Here is a 19,662-nt window from a genome sequence, read left to right as displayed (position 1 = left end):
AGTGTGTGACCACATTCTTCTGCCAATATTAGATGCTCATTTTAGATAATTTGGAAGGTACTTTATAGGAAACTCAGCTTTCCTACGAAGAGGTGGATCAGATATGTTCCCTCAAACAAAGGTGACTAGTTTGTGACTGGGAAGAAGATGTCATATTTTAAAGGGAGGCTTTGTTCATGGAATTACCATGAGAATAAAGTAACATTTTGGAGCATCTCTGGGTGATGTGACCGAAGGAACCGCATTGGACACTGCTAGGAGCCATCAATGCCATCTTCCAGTTTTTGAGCTACTGCAATTTTCCCTGATTTGGGAACCTCAGGCTAATTTTGCTTGGGCTCTGAACACTGTCTGGGGGCAGCCTCCATCAATTGCTATTTATGTGGCAGGAGCGTAAACAGAAAGGCCCCTTCTCTCCCCGAGGCAGGGTGGAAAGAAGAAACAAGGCTCTTGTGCTTAAGTGTCACTGTGCAGCAATCGCTAATCGCGGGGGTAATAACGTGTTCTTTTCCTTCCCCCTCATTGCTTTTATATAAACTGCCAAACACAGTGAATCAACTTTTCAAACAAACTTGTAGTCAGAAAATACAACGACCTTAACGGTTGGTGGCATGAATTATCGGGGCCTACAAAGAGGTTTTTAACTATTGAAACATGTTGGCGACAGGACAAATGAGTTTTTTTCCCCTTCCAACCCGTTAAAAATAGCTTTTTATAAACTTTTAACTCCCTCTGATGGTGAACTTACCATTAATCACCTTTATGACATCTTATATTTAGGCCACGGATAAATCCATGGGTCCTAATCAACCACTTTCCTGAGGAAATTGGCCAAATCCCGACTGGAGGCAGGGGATGAATCACAACCACCCTGCTATTCAGACAAATCTCTTTTCAAGTGCCCTTAGAGCCTTTTTTTTTTCATACCCTAGCGAAGACAGCCACACAGGAAACAATAATAGTTTAATCTCTTGAAAAATTTCCTTCCTGCATTGCATTGCTTTCAGACAGGTAGTCAGAGCCAGCCAAGGAAAATTAGCAGCAGCTCCTGCCAAGAGCAGGCTGCTACTTGAGCTCCTTCATTTCACTAACGTCCTCCTCCTGGCCCCAGCCGGGAGCCTATTCACGCTCCCCGGGATGCTCTCTTCTCCCAACGGGTGTTCTTCTGTTCAGAGTGACCTTGTTGACATTGGAAAAGAGAAAACAACAAGTCAAAGGGCCGCTTGGTGACTCACTGCATGGCTAGACATTTTTAAAGCCTCTCCTTCCTTCTCCTCCTGGAGTTCTCTGGAACTTCCAGTAGGGAGGACAATGTGGTATCTGGAGAAACACATCTGGCTCTCAGAAAAATGCAGTTCCTCGCAGCTGGAGCCATCGTAAAGCTATGTGTCTCCTTTGCTCATGGAATGCTCCCGTCTGAGTGGTGAGCAATGCAGCCTAGTTGCAAGACCCCTGGGAGTGTTTTCATTTCACCAAAGCTCTAAAGAATCAGCTGTTTCTGAGATCTGTGATTCACACAAGATTCACTTGCTGTGGGTCCACCAGCTTTACCCTTGGCAGGCCGTACAGGACACCAGCCTTTAAGGATGCTCAACAATTCATTGCAGATTTGGTGAGAACCATCATAGACATGATTCCTTAGAGATAGGCTATATTTTCCATGAAGGCCTCAAGCTGCCTCCAAGGAGTTTCTTCTAATGCAAATTTACTCAACTGTGGACAAAAAGAGTCTCCGCTTCGCCACAGGCCACTGACGGCAGACTCAGCTTCCTGGATTGTCCATACCCATCTGTCCGCTTGACCCCAAGGCTGCTGTCTTTTTCTATCCACCAACCACATGCAGGCCTCTGCTGCAACACACAAGCCAATGCTTCAGCTCAGAGTTCTGGCTTCTCTTCCAACAGTGTTTTTGTTCTTTCCCTTGGTTTTGTAATTTCGTGAACAACTTGCAAGGCTCAGACAAAGTTAGTTGCATTTCCAGCTCTTGTGTATTTCTCCCTTCCCATGTGTGTGGCGTGGATAAAGAAAAAATAATCCATTTTATAGAGACTAGGATGAGGAGGGTGGGGGAAGACTCACTGGCCGAACTTCTGATTGGCATATACAAAAAAAGAACAAAATTGGCTATTGTAAAAATAGCCCCTCAAAGCCACCCACGATGTCTGGGAATTCTCTGGAACTGTTCCCACGCATTTTTAGGCCAAGCAGAAAGTAGATGAAATACTGTGTGTTTTCAACTCCTTTCCCCGCTATTATCAGGGAAAATGGAAAAGTAAGTTCTGTAGTAGTTTCCTTAGATAAGTAAGTGCCTTTGTTAGCCAGGAATATTTTAAAAGCAGTCCAAGTAAGAACATCAGCAATCCATATTCATATAGGAGCCAAGGAGGAGCCTATCTTGTTGTGAAGGAATAGCAGAGGCCTTGAAGATGTTCATCATGGTATTATTTATCATGTCAACACATTATTAATGACCTATTTCCAGCAATCAGGAAGTGCTGAAATCGTTGTCTAACACCTATGTAATGGACACCTTTCACGGCTATGAAAAGTCACATTTTCCAATAGTTATCTTTTCTGCTCCTCTTCCTTCTTCCACCCTCCCCCTCAAGTCTACCCCAGTGTCTGTTGTTTCCTTCTTTGTGTTCATAACTTCTCATCATTTAACTCCCACTTATAAGTGAGAACATGCATCATTTGCTTTTCTGTTCCGACATTGGTTTGCTAAGAATAATAGCCTCCAGCTGCATCCAGCTCCATCCTGCAAAAGACATGATCTTATTCCTTTTTTATGGCTACATAATATTCCATGGTGGATATGTACCACATTTTCTTTATTCAATCTGTTATTGATGGGCATTTAGGTGATTACATAAGTTTGCTATGGTGAACAGTGCTGCAGTGAACATTGGCATGCATATGTCTTTATGGTAGAATGCTTTATATTCCTCTGGGTGTACACCCAGTAATGGGATTGCTAGGTTGAATGGTAGTTCCACTTTGAAGAATTACCATACTGTTTTCCACAATGATTGAACTAATTTAAACTACCACCAGCAGTGTATAAAAGTTCCGTTTTCTCCACAACCTTGCTAGAATCTGTTATTTTTTTGAAAAGTCACATTAAAAAAAAAAAAACTAATAGCAGATATTCTTATGCTAAGTGAAAGAAAAGTAGGATGTATTGTTTATATTATTTTCTAATTTAAATCTGTTTATTGTAGAAAAAAATGATTTCTGGTTAATCACATTATGAGTGATTTGAATTTCATTTTTACAACTTTTTATATTAATTTCTAAAATGTTTTTAATGCAGGGTATTTTTAAGTAATCATACAGGAATTATTTCTGACTATCACTACATTCAATTTTACTTTCTTAGAGCCTTGCATTCCTCTTGAATTGTCTTCTTTTCTCATAACTTTGCCCATGGAAGTGTAATTTTTTTTTTTTTTTTGAGATGGAGTTTCACTCTGTCACCCAGGCTGGAGTGCAGTGGTGTGATCTCAGCTTACTGCAACCTCCGCCTCCCAGGTTCAAGTGATTCTTGGGCCTCAGCCTCCGGAGTAGCTGTGGATTACAAGTGTGTGTCACTATGCCCAGCTAATTTCTGTATTTTTAGGGAGCAGGGGGCTTTCACCATATTGGCCAGGATAGTCTCCAGCTCCTGACTTCAAGTAATCTGTCTGCCTTGGCCTCCCAAAGTGCTGAGATTATAGGCATGAGCCACCGCGCCCTGCCGTAATTTTTTTTTCTCACTTTTTAAGAGCCTTTTTCAAACTCACTCTCCTGCCTGGCTGTGAAACTCCAGAGTGATGCAGAAGCTTTCGTCTCTATTTCTGCCACTTCTGCTACCCCGGAGATGGTTTACCTTGGTTAATCACAACTTCCTCCTAGGTAGCATTTCTCATGGTCTCCTCTACATTCTGAGAGGGGTACTCCTCTACAAAGTTATCACCGAGGAGTGAAGAATGCATCAGATAGTCTGCAGGTGAAAGTTCACCTGTTCCTTGCCTCTTGCGTGGCCTCTGAGTTACATCAGGCCAGAGGCCTTCCACACATTCCCCCGGCCTTTGGTCTATCCACATACGTCCCCTGTGACATCTCAGCAAACCCTCCACTAATGATTTCTTTCTTGTCTTCTACTCTGCTTACACCTGAGGTTGGCTGTTTCCTCTTACATGTGCCAAATCCCGTTTCTGTCCCCAGGACATTAAAGTCCAGTCCTCTGTTCCTCCTGCACGTCTGTCATCACGTTGACCATCCTGTAGGGGAACCCTTAGTCTGACTCCTTCCTCAAGGGCAGAGATCACATCCGATTTAGCCCTCCAACCCCAATGTGTAACATGGCACTCATTTTATTTTATCAATATTTTACATTTGTACATGTTTATGGGTGCATGTGAAATTTTGTGACATGCGTAGGACGTGAAATGATCAAGTTTATTATATTCATCACCCAAGCATTTCTCATTTCTGTGTGTTGGGAACATTTTAAGTTCTCTCTTCTAGTTATTTTGAAATATACAATATCGTGTTAACTGTAGTCACCCTACTCTGCTCTGGAACACTAGCACTTATTCCTTCTATCAAACTATATGTTTGTACCCATTAACCTGCCCCTCTTCATTCCCCCCCCCACCTCCCACCAAAAGACCCTTCCCAGTCTCTGGTATCTATCATTCCCTTCTCTGCCTCCGTGTGCTTCTTAGCTCCCACATATGAGTAAGGACATGCAATATTCGTCTTTCTGTTCCTGGGTTATTTCACTTAACATAATGACTTCCAGTTTCATCCATGTTACTGCAAATGACAGGATTTTATTCTTTTTCTTGGCCAAATAGTATTCCACTTTGTTTGTATACCACTATTTCTTTATCCATTCATCTCTTGCTGGACACTTAGGGTGACTCCATGTCTTTGCTATTGTGAATAGTGTGCACTAAACCTGGAAACACCACACCTCGTTTTGGGAGGCACTCAGCACAGCGATGTGAGCCGGATACTGCCAGCCATAGTTTCTAGTTCCTAAACTGCAGGATTAGTTTATTTTAAAGGTGGTTAGTCCCGATGTAGTTCCTGTTACATCAGCTTTCAGTGGTCTTATTTAACTCCTTGTACTAAAAATCTCATGTTTCTTTATTTGTTGGCTATACCAGATGCATTGGTTTCTAGCTGCTCCTACTTATTTTCTCGAATTCTCTCAGGTCACACTTACCTAATGATTTTTGTACAGAATGACACAAATATTATGCCTAATGGATGTGTTTGTATAGCTTTGTTTGGGAAGTTTTATTCTTTCTCAATTTGTATTTGAAAGCTTCTGGAAGGAGGAAGGGTAGAGATGAGATAGGTAGAAAAAGAGAGAGACAGAGAAAGACATAGGGAGAGGGAGGGAAGGAAAGGAAAGAGAGGGACTTTATGTACCCTGAGAACGATGAGAAGCCTTATCTAACTGTGCTCACAGATGGGTTTGACAGCAGGCAGCGATAAGGATATCAAGAAACAGAATGGTCAAGGAAGTTATGTTGACTCAAAGGTTCTTTTTAAGAAACATTGAATTAATGACGCTACATCATTGAAGATGTCTTTGGATAGTAGCATTACTAGATACATGTCTCCGGAAACAATGAAAATAGGCTAAGTTGAGATCTTTTGAGAGGTTATTTATTTATTTATTTATGAGACGGTGTCTCACTCTTGTTGCCCAGGTTGAAGTGCAATGGCGTGATCTCAGCTTCCTGCAACATCCACCTCCTGGGCTCAAGAATTCTCCTGCCTCAGCCTCCCGAGTAGCTGGGATTATAGGCACCCGCCACCACGCCTGGCTAATTTTTGCATTTTTAGTAGAGACCGGGTTTCACCAAGTTGGCCAGGCTGGTCTCGAACTCCTGACCTCGGATGGTCGGCCCACCTCGGCCTCTCAAAGTGCTGGGAGGAGCCACCATGCCCGGCCAAGAAGTATTTTAAAGGCAACATGAGGGTTTGTCTTCTGGACACATGAGAGTCTGAATGTCCTGGATCTGATGTTTGATAAGATATTTCTTTACTGTCCATAATTGAAAAGGAAATTCTGATGGAGGAATCAAATAAAATTCAGAATAAACAGGACGTAATTGAATGGCAAGGAGGGAGGTAGTCAGCCATTGACAGGTTTCTGTCCCAGTGCCAGCACTCTTCCTGGAGGCTTATAGCTGTAGTCAGATGAGCCGTGCTATGCCTGACTTAACCTCGTGAAAGTTTTGTGACTCAACAAACAAATAAGGTGTGGTGGGAACCAGAGTGAGACTCAGGCTGGCTGAGCCTTGCCTAAGCTCTTAGGAACAGGATCATGTGAAACAGTGCCTTGCCCAGGTCACAGCCACGCCGGTATCAGCACTTGTCTTATTTCCAGCCAAAGCCCAGGTGAGTCAGGGAAAGTTCACATACCCCTGGCCATTATTCCACCCCACTTCTGAGTTTAGTTGTGGAGGAAGACTCTGGTCTGGAAGACTCAGAGGACTGATTGCTCTTTAAAACACGAGAAGTCACAATCCACTTTGTGTGAATGCTGGCTCTCTGCACGGGGAGGGAGGGAGGCTGGCATCCATACTGGAGAGGTGGTCAGGGGCTAGCGTTCTTCTCTTGCTCTCTATCCTCTGTTCCTGCCTGACCATCCTTCTAAGATTGCTCTGAGAGCAAGCCACGTGTTCATCGAGCTGTTCATTTTTCTCTTGATGACACAGGAGGCCATAATTCAGGCCTCCTTATTCTCTGACAACTGGACATGGTCCAAGGAGAACTCCAAAGACCAGAAGATGATGGTGCCTCTAGGAGGGAGGCTCTGGGGTTTCTGAATCACCCTGTGGAAGGCTGCTGCTGGGTATCTCATCTGACTGTGATATGAGTGGGGCATAAATCTTCACTAGGTGACACTGCTGAGACGTGGGGTTGTTTGCTACAGTGGTTAGACTATCTGACCAATACAAGTGGCTGCAAAATCTGACTTTCCAATGGCCAACATACCTGTCTTATTTTATGCCTCAGGCTTCTCATCTGTAAAATGGGATACAACAGTACTTACATCATAAGGATGTGGTGAGGTAAACTATGTAAAGCCAGACCCGATACTCAGTAAACTGTTAGCCACTGCTCCTCTTCCTGTTGCTATGATGCTATTACTAATACGTCTATAATCTCTGCCACAGCAGCCTCCCTATTATAGCTGTGGGGCTTTCTTTTGAGACAAGGAAGCCCATGAGATAAGCGGTTGCTTGTTTTCCATGAAAGTCGACCATAGATCTCCTGCTTCCCAGAGAGGGGAAGATGGGTTTCTTGATCAGAAACTATGTGACGTATGAGCTAAGCCAGCCAAACAGGTCTCAGATGATGCCAACCAGGGATTAGGCACAAGGAAATGGCACATTTTTTATTGCGATGGAAGCCAAACACCACCTGATGATTCACAATGGATTTAGAGGGGAGAAATCATTCTGGGTTATGAGAAAATGGTTGAAGATTTTATGGAGAAAATGGATTAGTTGCTTAGTCTATCCAGTTCATTTGACAGGGGTGAAAAGAACACGTGCTGAACATGGCCCTAGAAACTTAACAGCAGCCACAGAGTCAACTTGACTTTTCAGTAGGGGTTTGCCTTATGAAACTTAGATAATGGGCTTGTAAACAAAGACAGTATTGCATCTAGAGTGACATCCCAGCCAGTCAACTGGGATAATTAGAATTGTTCCGACTGGCTAACAGATGAAGACTGAAGTCTGGCTCCTAGGATGGTACAGTTGAGAAGTTGAGGGTGGTGATTAAGAATGTGGGCTTTGAAGTCAGCTTTCCTGGGTTCAAATTCAGTGGCTTACCAGTTGCGTGACCTTGGGCAGATTACTTATTCTGTTTTGGCTTCGCTTTCTTCATTTGTTTCATAAATTGGAAATAATCATATACTTCTCTAGGATTAACTGAGCTAACGCATTTCAGTGGCTTAGAATAGAATGATATTGTAAAAGCGAATTAAATCCTGGGACCCCAAACTCATTGAGCCAAAGGGAAAAGTCAAGTTGGGAATGGGGTCATGCAAACCTGCCTCCCCCTTTTTGGTTCCTAAATAAGATGACTACAAGATGAAGAGCTATATGCCTCCCCCATATCTTGCCCACAAGGAAATTCCTAGTGAGCTGCAAGATCTTCACTCTAAGGTATTTCTGTTAAAATTAAATGAGTTAACATATATAAGTCTGTAAATTTTTGTTTGTTTGTTTTGAAATGGAGTCTTGCTCTGTCACCAGCCTGGAGTGCAGTGGCACGATCTCGGCTCACTGCTATCTCTGCCTTCTGAGTTCAAGGCAGCTGGACACCTGTAGCTGGACTACAGGTGTGTGCCACCATGCCTGGCTAATTTTTGTATTTGTAGGAAAGACAAGGTTTCACCATGTTGGCTAGGACGGTCTCGATCTCTTGACCTTGTGATACACCTGCCTTGGCCTCCCAAAGTGCTGGCATTACAAGCATGAGCCACTGTGCCTGGCCAGTCTTCCTTTCTTGCTCTTAGTAACAGGAGCAAACAAACTTGATCTACTTATGATATTTAATGCTATAATTAAAAAAATAAAATGTTCATCTCTTAGAAATGGTTTACTTTTTTGGGGTGCTGTTTAGAAGTGTTTAATTTTTCTAAATTATCTTATTATTATTATTTATTTATTTTTTTGAGATGGAGTTTCGCTCTTGTTACCCAGGCTGGAGTGCAATGGCGTGATCTTGGCTCACCGCAACCTCCGCCTCCTGGGTTCAGGCAATTCTCCTGCCTCAGCCTCCTGAGTAGCTGGGATTACAGGCACGCGCCACCATGCCCAGCTAATTTTTTGTATCTTTAGTAGAGACAGGGTTTCACCATGTTGACCAGGATGGTCTCGATCTCTTGACCTCGTGATCCACCCGCCTTGGCCTCCCAAAGTGCTGGGATTACAGGCTTGAGCCACCACGCCCAGCTCTAATTTTTCTAAGTTATCTAATGGTTCCATTCCGGTGCTTCTGTTGCTGTAAACATGTCAAGCACAAGTGTTCTCTTCCTTCCTCAAGTTTAATATGAAAAAATGTGCCGGTACCTGCAAAATGGAATTATAGGGAAATCTTTTGGTGTACAGATGGGAAAGCATACCCTTCAGGAATTCAGATTGAATCTGGACTATCCCAGGTTTGAGTTTTCTCTGACAAATGCTATTTTTCACAGGAAAAATTCTATCAGCTATTGTAAGTGCCTCTCAAATTTTGGGCACAGCAAAGAAATTACAGTTGATCCTTGAACAATGTGGTAGTTAGGGGTGCTGATGCCCCCCGCCACCTCCATGCAGTTGAAAATCCATGTATGACTTAACTAATAGCCTGCTCCTCAAAAACTTCACCAATAGCCTACTGTGGGCCAGAAGCCTTGCTGATGACACAGTCAATTACCACATATTTTGTATGTTGTATATATTATATACTGTATTCTCACAATAAAGCTAGAGAAAAGAAAATGTTATTAAGCAAAAGGTGGAGGAAATATATTTACTATTCATGGAGTGGAAGTGATCATCATAAGGCCTTCATCTTCATCATCTTCATGTCGGGTAAGCTGATGAGGAGGAAGGGGAGGGGTTGGCTTTGGTGTCTCAAGAGGGCAGAGGAAGCAGAGATGGAGAAGGTGGAAAGGGAACCAGAAGAGGAGCCACATTCAGTGTAACTTTTACTGAAAAAGAGTCTATGTATCCATGAACCTGCATAGTTCATATCCATGTTGCACAAGAGTCAACTGTACTGGAGAGAAAACCCATAGAATCTCTTCCGATAGCTTCAGCAAAGAAATAGGAAACAATATTAAGGTTTGAGGTCTGTTTGTTGGTAATAGCTTATTTGGCTCTTTCTTCCACTCTTTATAACAGAATTTAGGTGGGACCGGAGACTTTTTAGATTCAGCTTGCTACATGTGTTTATGAATTCCATAAACAGAAAGGGATGTGTGCCTGTGTGGGAGAGGAGGGGAAAGCAGGTAGAGAGGAGTGGTGGTCATTTGCAGGACCATTGCTCTGACTGCTAAGAATGTAGGAAATACTGCTCATAATCGTTACTATGGAAAATTAAATATACTTCAGTTAGCAATGACTAATTACACACATTGGTTTTCTTCAGAAGCCAACATGTGGTAAATTGGAGTGAGGTAGCTGAGGAGAGCAGGCTCTGGAAAATAAGGTGAATGTATGGAGGGGAGGTGGAGGAGGGTGAAAGGAAGGGTTCCTTTACGATCATTCAAAGTTTATATGTTTCTTGAATCCATTTTCAGTTAATCATTTATAAAAAGAATAGAACTATAATCGGCCCGAAAAAATGGGCTGTGTGGGGAGGATGCTGGCTTCTTCCTCAGAAGGTGCAGAGTCATCTTTAGTCCCAGCTACTTGGGAAGCTTAGGTGGAATGACCGCTTGGGCCTACGGTTCAAGTCCAGCCTTGGCAACATAGAGAGCCCTGTCTCTAAAAGAAGAAAACAAAAATGAATTTAGGATGGGTGGAGTTAATGGTTACCTACTCTAGTAAAGAATATGCTTCCACGAATAAGAAAAAGAAAAACAGGGAAGCTGGTTTTTGGATCTTGGATCAAGTTGCAGGTAGTCTGAAAAGCAAGGAATAATCTAGAACCTCAACTCTAAGGGAGAGTGGAGAGTAAAAATGAAATTGAGTTAAGGTGAAGACAGAATCTTTTACCACTGACTCGTCAGTGGCTGTGGGCAAGGAGAAGGATAGAATGGGGCAGGGAGGGCTATAGGATAGCGTTTCTGATCTCTCTGAAAAATGCTGAGGTTTTCCGGTTCTTTAGCTGCAGAAATTAGTCTTCTGCAATATAATGTGGATGAATTGCTGACTTTCAGTGCACAAACTCATTTTATTAGAAAGAAATGGCAGCGTTTATGTAATCCATCTGTGTGGCGATTTTGTATGCACAGGATGGTTCAATTCATGGGTAACGCAGACTTTGGTATTTGCTTTAGGAAATGGCTATAAAGGGGAAGAGGATCTTGGAAGGCCTCTCATATCCATTTCTAGGGCTCACAGTCTGGTTTGGTGTGGAAACACCTAAGTATAGGCTTTTTGCAGCTTCTTAACAAACAACTCTTAGCAGCTCCAACCTCTTGTGGAAATTAAGCTTAAAACACTGAATAAGTTAAGCAAGTGAGATGCAACCATAGTCATCAAACCATTTTTCCTGGGTAACTTTTATAAATTCATCTGATTATTTTATAGACTGATTTCATAAGAAATCAGGAGCTGGAATACAGGTTCGCATTATTCATGATGTGTAATACAATTGAGATTAAAGATTAATTTTTAGTTTTAGGTGTAACATTGAAGGTGTAATTAGATACCATATAACCAGTCGTGTTTAATGATCCCCAGCATTGTTTTCAGTCTTTCAGTCTGTATGTGAGAGGGAACTGTGAGCTAAAGTTAAATAAAACCTCACTTGTCACATGACAGCTAGCAGCATCCATCTGTTTCCAGAATGGCAACTTTTGTCTCTCGATTTTTATAATTCATGAAAGAGGAGAGGTGTGGCTCCTTCAAAAGCAGGTGAGGTCGATCCTTATCAGCCCATCAATTCCTTTTCCTGCTGTGACTCACAGATTGATGGCAATAGTGAAACTTGTGTAGTTTCATAAAATATAGTTTGATGTTTACATAATCATGGGTTGTTTTTTGACCTTTTTTGTTAGCATTTTTGTGGAACAAATAATGCCCATAGCAAATAAAAGTTAATTTACAGGTTTATCTGGTTGATCAATGTATAAAGATCAATTACACACATATGTATATTAGATTTAACTCTACAAAATGAACATATTTAAGTAAAAAACAGCCAGATAGTTTCATAAGGCACCAATGAAAACACACACATGCAAACATATTGCATTTCTACTTATTAAAAAATAATGGAATGTCATGCAATTATAGTAAGATAAATTGCAAATAATAACTTTTATATTAAAACACTCAACAAACTAATTTGTAGAGTAGCCAAGTCAAGGAAAGTCATTTTTCTTCTGTATGCAGGTCATGTGTTTTGTTCTCTGACGGAATTTGGGGTGTAGGTTGCTATGGACCAAATTGTGTTCTTCACAATTCCTGTGTTGAAGCTGTGAATTCCTGTGTTTGGATATAGGGCTTTTAGGAGGTAATTAAGGTTTAATGCGGTTATCAGGGTGGGGTCCTGCTCTGATAGGATTGGTGGCCTTCTAAGAAGAGAAAGAATATTACTTAGCCATAAAACAGAATGAATTAATGGCATTCACAGCAACCCGGATGAGATTAGAGACTAAAAGTGAAGTAACTCAGGAGCAGAAAACCAAACATCGTATGTTCTCACTCATAAGTGGGAGCTAAGCGATGAGGGTGCAAAGGCATAAGAATGACACAATGGACTTTGGGGACTCAGGGGAAAAGGGTGGGAAGGGGGTGAGGGGTAAAAGACCACAAATTGAGTGCAGTGTAAACTGCTCGGGTGATGGGTACATGAGAATGTCACAAGTCACAACTAAAGAACCTACTCATGTAACCTATGGAAAAGAGAAGAACAGCTTTTTGAGGAACATGCGACTGTAAAGCTGCGGCACTGTGGTCCACCCCCGCCTGCTCCTGAATCCCCACCGTTTGCTCTCGCCGACGAACAAGTCGGTCAGGAAGCCACGCTGCAGCCATGGGTTTTAGAGATCCTGGAAAAACACCCCTGGCTCTGGAGGCGGTGAGTTGCTGAATTCGAATCATGTGAATGAGCTGCCACATAAAACCCCTGCAGAAATGCATGCTTATGATTAGAGGAGCAAAGGAAAAGAATCGCAAAGTGAAAGGACCAGTTCGAATGCCTACCAAGACTCTGAGAATTACTACAAGAAAAACTCCCTGAGGTGAAGGTTCTAAGACATGGGATTGTTTCCAGAGAAGAATCACAAACCACTCAACTGGCACAGCGCTTCTAAGATTGCTAAGCAGATGACCTCTATCAGTATTGAGCCTGGAGTTGCGGTTGAAGCCACCATTGCAGATGCTTAAGTCAACTATTTTAATAAATTGGTTACCAGTTTAAAGAAAAAGGGCCAGGTACCATGGCTCATGCCTATAATCCCAGCACTGTGGGAGGCCAAGGTGAGTGAACCATGAGGTCAGGAGATTGAGACTATTTTGGCCAACATGGTAAAACCCCTCCTCTACTAAAATACAAAAAATTAGCCAGGTGTGGTGGTGCATGCCTGTAGTCCCAGCTTCTCTGGGGGCTGAGGCAGGGGAATCGCTTGAACCCAGGAGGTGCCAGTGAGCCGAGACCATTCCACTGCACTTCAGTCTGGCAACAGAGCAAGACTCTGTCAAAAAAAAAAAAACAAAAAAAAAAACACAAGAAGAAAAAGACACCAGAGAGATTCGAAAGAGATGTCCCTCTGTGTGGACAGCTCTAAGGAAAGGTTACCTGAGGACATGGTGAGAACCTGCCATTTACAAGCCAGAAAGAGAGCTGCTACCAGGAGCTGAACCTTGCTGGAACCTGATCTTAGACTTCCAACCTCCAGAAGTACGAGAAGACCAATGACTGATGTTTAAGCTGTTGGGTCTGTGGTGTTTGCTATGGCAGCCAGAGCAGATTAAGACAGGGATAAGGAGGAGGTAGGTGAAGTCAGAAAGCTATCCTAGGGGCTCTCCTCTGAGCAAGCAAAATCTGTAAATAGATTCTCCTCTGAGTGTCTGGGAGGAGTTGTGTGGATCTGAGGGGATGTGGGAAGGGGCTTTTTGCTGGGAGCACATGTGCAAAGGCTGGTGGGTTTGGGGACCTCCAGGCAGTCCAGTATTGCTCAAATTAAAATGCAATGGAGGCTGGGCCTTGGAAAACCTTGTGTGCCATGCATGGAATGTGAACCAGCTTCTGCCGTGGTCCTGGTAGCCTCCATTTATGGGTCTACCAGAAGGCTGCGTCGGTCTTTGGTAAGCTGTGAATGCTGAGGCAGAGAGTGAGTGACAGGGGGGCACTGAGAACTGAGCTTCCAGTCACCCCCACATCCATCTCTCAGGCCCAGAGCTCTTCACAAGTTGACGGTGTGAGCAACAGAGTTGGTGAAGGGTAAATACTCCTAGGGTGCAGGTAAAAGGCGGTGAAGGGACTATAATGCCATTCCTAATTCTACACTGAAGAGGATGTGCTGGGGACAGAGAGCAGAGGACAGGCTCAGGTGACTTTACCTGATCTGCTCAGCAGGATGTGAACAGGACTTGGAGGGCGTGGTGGGGGATCATTTAGGGGAAGGAGTCTGGGATTAACTCCTAAGTCTCTGCCTGGTTTCACCTGTGGAAAGGAAGCAAAGAAATTGGCCTGAAGTAGTGACACTTTTATCTTGGTGGACATCTGGCAGGCAGTTCAGTCTGGAACTTGCAGAGAGGTCTGGGCCAGACAGATGGGCTTGAGGACAACCCTGCCTCAGTTCCCTGGGTTCATAAGTTTTAGCTTACCTTCTGGTAGATTCCACAGATGGATGATAGCAGGATTAGAGCAGGAGCTAACTCTTCCTTTTGTCCACTTAATGTCACAGGAATCTGCATTTAGGTTTTCCTGAAGGCAAAATTGGTGGTGTCATGTGAGTGGGGTTGGGTGAGAAGAAGGGAGTGTTCACTGACTTTAAATACTTAGGAACACAGTAGCCAAAAATAGTTGTGGTGTGGCAGGAACTTAAATCGTGCTTTCACAGCTTGCCATGCTGGTCTGAACTTTCAGCAGAGTACATTGGATTGAAAAATAACAAGTGTTGTGGGCAAGGCACTTTCATGGACTTGGAAGGAATGACTGCGCTTCCTATATATTTAAAGAATTAGAATTGAATGCCCACTTGTAGCATTATAATTTATTATACACATAGTGCCACGAAGACTAACAGGAGGCCCTATCCTCAGGAGCTTAGGTAGAGCACAAGTGGGTACACCCCAAATCAGAGCAAACTGTGGAGGTGCTGGGCCTCCAAAATTGTCACTGCTGCAGCCTATCATGAAGCAGGTAGGTTTTGGGGGCAGTGGGGAGTTCCCAAGTTGAATGAAGAGAGCTATGAACATTGACTGGCAATGCTTTGGAGGCCTAGAATGACTGTTCAACTGGGTAGGACAGGAGCTGGCCCTGTGAGATGTGTGGAAAAGGGTCCTTGAAAAGATGGTGATACAGTTTGGCTGTGTCCCCACCTGAATCTCATCTTGAATTGTAACTCCCACAATTCTCACTCATCATGGGAGGAACCCGGTGGGAGGTGATTGCATTCTGGGGGATCTGATGGTTTTACAAAAGGGAGTTTCTCTGTACAATCTCTCTCTTTGCTGCCATTCATGTAAGATGTGTTTTGCCTCTCTTTGCCTTCCGCCATGATTGTGAGGTCTTCCCAGCCATGTGGAACTGTGAGCCCAATTAAATCTCCTTCTTTTGTAGATCGCCCAGTCTCAGGTATGTCTTTATCGACAGTGTGAAAACAGACTAACACAGATTGGATGAGGGAGAGGGAGCTGGAGGCTTAGAACCAGTGCTACGGATGGAGGGCTAAGCGGGGAGGAGGATGGATGGAGAACAGTCCTGTTCAGAGGAAGGTGATGGGGAGACCTGGCTCTTGGGGAGGGGCAGGGAGTCAGGGAGGATGTGGTTCCCCAGTGGAAAGCAACAGGCAGGGAAAGGAGACTCAACCCCCTCATACACAAGGCTGGACACTCCTAGCCAGTATACCCATAAGCAGAGAGGTGAGAGGAAGCCTGGGGGAAATCACCTATTTGAGGGATGAGCCTAGGAAAAGATACATGAGGTGAGATTGTTAAAGGTCATGAAAGATCAGAAAGATTATGGACCTGGGATGGCAAATGCAGCAGTACATGTTTGCTTTCTCCTTGGGCAGAAATAGAAGGAAAAAAATCTCATGGATCCTGGGATTTGTGTGCATTTGCTAACTAAAGGCAAAAAATGACTTCTGGGAAGGGAACGCTGAGATTCACAGATTGCAAGTGAGATGATGGTGAGGAGCCGATAGTATTTAGGAGCTCTCTGAAACTTTGAGAGATAAATTGGATTTGTTCAGATATGGAGGACGGGAGTTTAAGGGTCTCCAGGGACAAGTGGAATCAATCCAGACATTTTCTTAGAGAAGGAGGAAGAAAAAAGTAGGGTCACAAAAATAAATAAGTAGGAGTTCAGAAAGTTAAGGAGGCTGGGTGTAGTGGCTCATGCTTGTAACTCCAGCACCATGGAGAATTCTCCCAGAAAGAATTGCCTTGAGGCTAGGAGTTCAAGACCAGCCTGGGAAACATAGCAAGACCCCATTTCTATTTTAAAAAAAATAAAGTGAAAGAAAACACCACAATACAGGGAAAAGTGAGCTCAGAATCTTGGAGTTAGAGAGCCCTCGATGTGGTCCTGATTTGGCTGTTTCCATCTGCATTTTCTGAGCCTAACCCCAGCACTAGCCTCTTCAAACCTCTTTTCAGTCCTCTCATTTTGAAAACAGGGCTCGTTACACATTCTCTGAAAGCTTGTTGAGTGATTAAAACACATAGTCTAGGGTAGGTACTCATCAAACATTAGGCTGCTCTTTTTAATTTTTATCCTATCATGGTATCTATCTAGAGGTTGGTGAAGATGAAGGAAAGTGTGAAAGATGAAATACCCCGGAATAGGACGTACATGTAGAGGAGAGTCCCTGATAGTCATTTCGCTTGATAGGGAAAGTTAGAGAGCTCTCCTGAACTACAGTTACAGGGCTTGGGGGTATAACACACACAGCCCCAGAGAAAACACTTTGCTTACCATATTTCCTCCTCTGCTTGAGCTCTGGCATCTTAATTGGTCAAAAATGCAGAAAGGATCTGCAAAGCCTGCTCTGAATTTATCCGAGTCTATGCACGAACGGCTTCCTTCTCCCACCGTGCCTTGCGAGGTCCAGCTATTAATTACACTAAGTGACAAAGATTCTCCTTGCTGCATGATGGACACAAGGATGAATCTTTGTTACTGACTGCAAATAACAGAACGAGTGGTGACCAAGAGTCAGGCTGGGAGAACACGCTTCAAGTCACGCAATGGGCATATGGCACCTTCTTCTGAATTGACCCAAGAAGCTGCAGAGAAACAGAGTGGGTATTATTTTGTTAAGTTCCTCCTATGAAAATATAGCCTCCATCCTTTTTTTTTTTTTTGCTTGTTGAGTTCTGGCACTGAAACAACCTGTCTCTTTACATTAGTTCAGTTCTGCAGGGAAACGCTCATTTAGAAGGAAATTGTTGGAAAATCCAGGCAAGAATCCATTTTTAAAGTCCAACTGAATGATTGCTTTCTTATTGTGCTATATGGGGCTGGAAAAATCATTCCTTTTTGTACATATTTTTCTTTTTGGCTTTGTGTTTTCATTCTGCTTAAGACACACATATGTGCCAAAAATGAAAACATTTTCAAAGGGCAAGTTTCCAGGACTCCTAAAAATAGGACCGGTTGCCAAATATACATTTCCCCAATATGTAAATGGCTGAGAAGGAGCACAATGAAAAGCATATGCTATTCAAATTTTCTTTAGAAAAACAAGAGCTGGAGGAGCTGACTGAAACTCTTCAAACTAGCGGCTTCCATGTAAATTTTATCTTTAAGTCTTCGGACATCATTCTTTGCATATTTTACATCTATCTTTTAATCAAGACGGAAACAAGCTACTAAGAATAATCTTATTTTTCAGATCATCACGTCAGCCTGTAAATTGACATGAACCTTGCAAATAAGTATTAAGGCCAAAAAAGGTATAAAACACCCAGAACCTCCAGGCCACTTGTGGCTGCTTCACAGATCTAGGGGTGAATCCATGAGTTGGAAAATAAATGCACATTAGTCCAGGTAAGAAGTCTTTTATTTCTTGCCTTCTGTGGGCTGCACTCAGGAATTGCCTGAAATTCTTTCTGGAAATAAAAAGAACACACACACACTAATTAAAATCAAAGAAGTCAGTGGTGGAAGGCATTTGCTTAGCATTCTGTGGCTGTCACCCAGTACGAATGGGTGTTCTCTATTCTTAAGTCTGTGCCTTGTAATTTAGAAAAATTATCATTCTTTGTGAAAAATGCCACTGGTGAGCGAATCTCTCAAAGGCCTTCTTTTGTTTTCTGAAAAAAAAATTTTTGATCAACGAGTCGACATGTTTAATTATTATAAGTTGTCTTGTCAAAGGTTTACAAACCTGTATGGTCATATCCTTCCTGGGTGGGCTTCTGGGGGGGTCCCCTGAATTCCCTGGAGACCTCCTTTTCCTCCAGTGGAGCTATGGAGGCAGTGCTTGGCCAGGAAGTATGGCTGACAATCTATGCTTTTATCCTCGGAATTATCTTCTTTCCCAGCCCTGGTTAAAATTTTTCTTTCATATCTTAATATTTCTGTGATAGACTATGGGGGAGGGGAAAAACTCAGAAAAGGTTTTACCCTTGCTGTTAAAAAGTTGTGACCTTTGCTCACATTTGCCAGAGAAAGTGGCTTATACCACCAATTACCATGAATTATTAACTCCTGGATTAATAATTTATTAGAAACCTAAAGGCCTGGGCACTGCCAGATCCACACGATTGAAAGAAAAAGAAAACAACATAGTACTGATGATAACAATTTGTAGACAGTGCTTATAAGTAATGGCATTTTGGCTTTCCAAAGGATTTCTTGTTTTCCCTCTAATATCACACTGACTGAAGACTCAAGCAAATTCACTGGTAATACCTATAACGACTCATGCAGATATTGATTTTAAATTTTTTTAATTAACAAATATTCATTGGTAAGGTTTGGCTGTGTCCCCGCCTACATTTCATCTTGAATTGTATTTCCCATAATCCCCAGCGTCATGGGAAGGACGCAGTGGGAGGTAATTGAATCATGGGGGTGGTTACCCCTATGTTGCTGTTCATCTGAAAGTGAGTGAGTTCTCACGAGATCTGACGGTTTTATAAGGGGCTTCTCCCCACTTTTGCTCTGCACCCCTCCTTACTGTTGCAGGAGAAGGACATGTTTGCTTTCCCTTCCCCCATGATTGTAAGTTTCCTGAGGCCTCCCCAGCCTTGCAGAACTGTGAGTCAATTAAGCCTCTTTCCTTTATAAATTCGTATCTAAATTGGGTATGTCCTAATAGCATCGCGAGAACGAACCGATACATTCATATACCTCTTTCTTTGTGTCAACTTCTATTTGAAACACTTGCACATATTAATTTATTTAATTAGTGTTCCTAATGACCCTCTGACTTGAACATTACTGTCATCTACATGTTACAGACAGGGCAAGGAGAAACCATACCAAAGTCACGCAGATAGACAGTCCCTGGCTGCGTGACCTCGCCAGGGCTGCCAAGACAAAGTAGCACAGACTAGGTGCCTTAAACAACAGCAATTTGTTCTCTCACAGCTCTGGAGTCCAGAGGTCTGAGATCAAAGGTTCAGCAGGGGTGGTTCCTTCTGAGGCTGTGAGGGAGGATCTGTTCCTGGCTCTCCCCAGACTTCTGGGAGTTGCTGCAATCTTTCACATTCCTTGGCTTTTAGACATATCACCTCAATCTCTGTCTTTATCTTCACAGGGCAGTCTCCCTGTGTGCTTGTTTGTATGTCCAATTTTTTTTTTAAA

The 19,662-nt window shown here is 42.9% G+C and overlaps 1 long non-coding RNA gene across 4 annotated transcripts; it reads right to left on the bottom strand.

The window, feature by feature from the left end:
* Window positions 1-8,611: 8,611 nt before the first annotated feature.
* Window positions 8,612-18,342, bottom strand: LOC144580690 (uncharacterized). Of its 4 annotated transcripts, none has more exons than XR_013530685.1 (4): window positions 16,825-18,342; window positions 14,508-14,607; window positions 14,241-14,343; window positions 8,612-12,804 (listed from the first exon to the last, which is right to left on the bottom strand). It is a non-coding gene; the product is annotated as an uncharacterized LOC144580690 (long non-coding RNA). The 4 variants fall into 4 exon arrangements; XR_013530682.1 differs by having other exon boundaries at window positions 8,612-12,161; XR_013530684.1 differs by having other exon boundaries at window positions 8,612-14,607; window positions 16,825-17,960; window positions 18,239-18,342.
* Window positions 18,343-19,662: the final 1,320 nt, after the last annotated feature.

Source organism: Callithrix jacchus, chromosome 21 (assembly GCF_049354715.1).
Source record: "Callithrix jacchus isolate 240 chromosome 21, calJac240_pri, whole genome shotgun sequence".
Classification (NCBI taxonomy): domain Eukaryota; kingdom Metazoa; phylum Chordata; class Mammalia; order Primates; family Cebidae; genus Callithrix; species Callithrix jacchus.
Note: the sequence above shows the minus strand (reverse complement) of the source record. Positions and strands in the feature narration are given on the sequence as shown.